Below are 3,497 nucleotides of genomic sequence, written 5' to 3'. Positions count from 1 at the left end.
CCTGCAGAACAACCTCATCCGCACACTGCGGCCCGGCGCCTTCGGGCCCAGCCTGCTCACGCTGTGGCTGTTCTCCAACAACCTCTCCACCATCCACCCTGGCACCTTCCGCCACCTGCGGGCCCTGGAGGAGCTGGACCTCGGCGACAACCGGCACCTGCGCACGCTGGAGCCCGGCACCTTCCAGGGCCTGGAGCGCCTGCAGTCGCTGCACCTGTACCGCTGCCAGCTCAGCAGCCTGCCCAGCACCATCTTCCGCGGCCTGGCCAGCCTGCAGTACCTCTACCTCCAGGAAAACAGCCTGCTGCATCTCCAGGTGAGCCACCCAGCACCCTGTCTGGTCTCCTGTCCCTCTGCCCTCTTAAGTCCCCAGCCCCCTCGTGCCCACCCCCCTGCCTGCCTGCCGGCCCCTCCCGTCTGTCTGTCTCCCATCACACACCCACAGCCCTTTATTTTATTCATTTTGGAGACAGAGTCTCTCTATATAGTTCAGGCTTATCTTGAACTCACTTTGTGGCTCAGGCTGGCCTCGAACTCTCAGCAATCCTCCTGCTTCAGCCTCCCAAGTATTAGGAGTACAGGCGTGGCCACCAAACCTATGTCCTTCTGAGGTCGCTCCTTTCCATTTGCCTTCAGGGGACGCCAGCCCAGAGCCCTGCATGGCTCCTGTGCTCGCTTAGAGGCTGGAGGAAGGCAGAGCTACTGCCCCTGGGTTCTCCCTTGTTTCCGAGTCCCTAGCACTGGGACCAGGTCCCCCAGCCCCGCTGGTCAGAGCCGGATGGAAACAGACGCCCTGCGGACACCGGGAGGAGTGTGACCGCCACCGCCCACTGTCACTGCTAACCTAATATGGTCCTTCTGTTGCGGTGCTGCCTGGCAGTCAGACCCCATCCCGATTCCCCAGCGCTCACTCAGACGCAGGACGGCCTGGGCCATCGCGAGAGGACGCCAAGCCCCTCCCCAAGATCAGCCCCAGCCCCAGATCACTGGCGCCCCCTATGGGTGGGTGGGAAATCGGGCTGCTGTGAGGATGCGTGGCGCCGACCGCAGTAAGATGACTTAGCAAGCTCTGAGCACTACCCTGCACCACTAGGTGCTGAGCACACAGTAGCAGACCAGGCACACAGTAGGGCGTGGCCATGCAGAGCTGAAGGAGTGAGCACAGCGTCCCAAGAGAGTGGGCCCTTCATGCTTACTGTGTAAGTCCCACTAGCATTTCTGGGCGTGGTGGTGCACACCTGTGATCCCAGGACTCGGCGGGAGGCTGAGGCAGGAGGGTCACTGAGACTTCGAAGCTAGCCTGGGCCACACAGCCAGACCCTATTTCAGAAAAATAACAGTAACAAAGTCGCAGTGCTGGTTACAGCAGCTGCATGCACTTAATCTAAGCAGGTAGGCACTGTGGGCTTCACAGAGCTTCAACCCTGCTATTCACAAGTGAGGTGCGTTCTGACCTCCACGTCACGGCGATTCTCCTGCCTCAGCCTCCCAAGTGCTGGGATGACAGGTGTGCACCACCACACCCAGGCAGAGGGAATCCCATTCTTTAACCTGGGCCTTGGTTTACCCATCTATAAAATGGGGGCAGCAGGAGTACACACCTCCTGGGGATGCCTGAGCATTGAACACGTGAATCATCTGTAAAGCACTGAGAACAGTGCCAGGCGTTAAGCAAGCACCCTACAGATACGGGTGGGGGAAGAGCTTCTCTTAACCCTGGCCTCTAAGTGTTCCAGTGGAGAGCCCCTCCTGGAAAACGAGGTCACCGTTGGGACGCGCCCCAGGCCGGGAGGGGCAGAACACCCGCTTTCTTCCCACAGCTGCCTGGGACCATGTGACTTACACTCAGCACCTCTTCTCACACCTGCAGCGCCACTGGGAGAGTGATTTTCTGTTTGTTGGGTTTTTGTTTTTGAGGCAGGGTCTCACTATGTAGCCCAGGCTGGCCTCGAATTTGTAATGATCCTCCTGCCTCAGCCTCCAGAGCGCTGGGATCAGGGTGTGTGCATCATGCCCGGCTATATTGGGGAGCAGGTTCTTTGTTGTCAGCAGGGAGGCAGAGGCAGGCTGAGCACTGGCCCTGGGTGGCGGGGCTCCTCCGAGCCTCACCGAGCCACAGCCACAGGACATTGGCCACTTAGGGGGGCCGGGCCTCTAGGCGCTGGAGCCTGCCCCAGTCCTCCCAGTGAGCGAGCACAAGAAGCAGCACCGCTGGGCCAGGGTTCTTAGCAGAGTTGTGCTCGGAGACATCCGACATCCACCCAGCACCCCTCACGCTGCTCTGCACCTTGCCCAGCCTGAAGGCAGCTGTGTCAGTTTAAAAACTTTGAGCATGGAGCGGCATTTTCTAGCTCGGAATTTGACCCTCGTGCTTCAGATCCACCTCAAAGAGTCTCAGACTCTGGAGGGTTTCGGATTTCAGATTCTGATGAGGCCAGGTGTGGTGTGCTCCTGTAAGCCCAGCGCTCCAGAGGCTGAGGTGGGAGGATCACAGCGAGTTTGAGGACAGCCTGGGCCACTCAGTAAGGCAGTGTCTCAAAAGCTCAGAAGTCGTAACAGGTTTTCTGAGTAAGGGTATTCTTACTACTACTGCTACTGCTACCTACTGTGGGTGCTGAAACACCCAGCACTGCGGCCTGGGCCCCTCCTCAGCAGATTCCTTGTTCAGTATTTAACTTTAGGCGAATTGCTTCTCCTCCGAGGCTGTGTACTGTGTGCCAGCTGGCAATAATAAAAGAGCTGAGGGTGGGGGCCAGCAGCCTCCGTCTAAGGGGACGTGGGGGTAGCAGGGCCTGGGTCCTTGCTGGCTCTGTAGATGGAAAGCTCAGCCCGGAGAGGCGGCCTGGGGGCCACACAGCCCGGGAGGCAGACTCGATACTCGGTTCCTTCCGGAGAGGAAGCTGCCCAGCCCAGGACTTGGGCAACAGCTGGGGACGAGGGGACACCGAGCGGGGTCCACCGGCTGTGCAGTCGGGAGGCTCCGCCAGGCCAGGGGTCAGCACCACCGCGGCAGGCGGCTGAACCAAATGTCCCTGTCCCAGGGAACTGGGCCTCTTGTCCCCACCACTGGGCGGCTCATTGACAGTGGGGTGGGGACCCCACGGAAAGCACCCCTGAGCGGGCACCGGATAGCATCCGGGTCATCTGGCTTCGCGCCTGGCCCCGTGGGTCATGTGGTCCTGAGCCCCCTCCCAACCCCCTGCCGGCCTGGCCCCCTGGAGCCCAGATTTCCTGTCGGGGCAAGGGTTGGGGCCTGACTGCCCCGAGCTTCCCGTCCCGCACTGTGTGAAGTGTGTCCCAAGCCCGGCAAGCTGGGCGGCTGAGGCAGGAAGATCGCAGGTTTGAGCTGAGCCTGGGCAACTTAGTCTGAAAATAGAATTTAAAATAATTCAAAGAGCTGGGAGGCAGCTCAGTGCAGAGGTTCTGGGTTTAACCCCGGGGACCAGAAGGGAGAAAAAAAAAAAGTAGAAAAACTTTCGCCAGATAACGCGGCCAGT

Source organism: Fukomys damarensis, unplaced genomic scaffold (assembly GCF_012274545.1).
Source record: "Fukomys damarensis isolate Sample0158 unplaced genomic scaffold, DMR_v1.0_HiC HiC_scaffold_27, whole genome shotgun sequence".
Lineage (NCBI taxonomy): Eukaryota > Metazoa > Chordata > Mammalia > Rodentia > Bathyergidae > Fukomys > Fukomys damarensis.
This window is presented reverse-complemented; position numbering follows the sequence as displayed.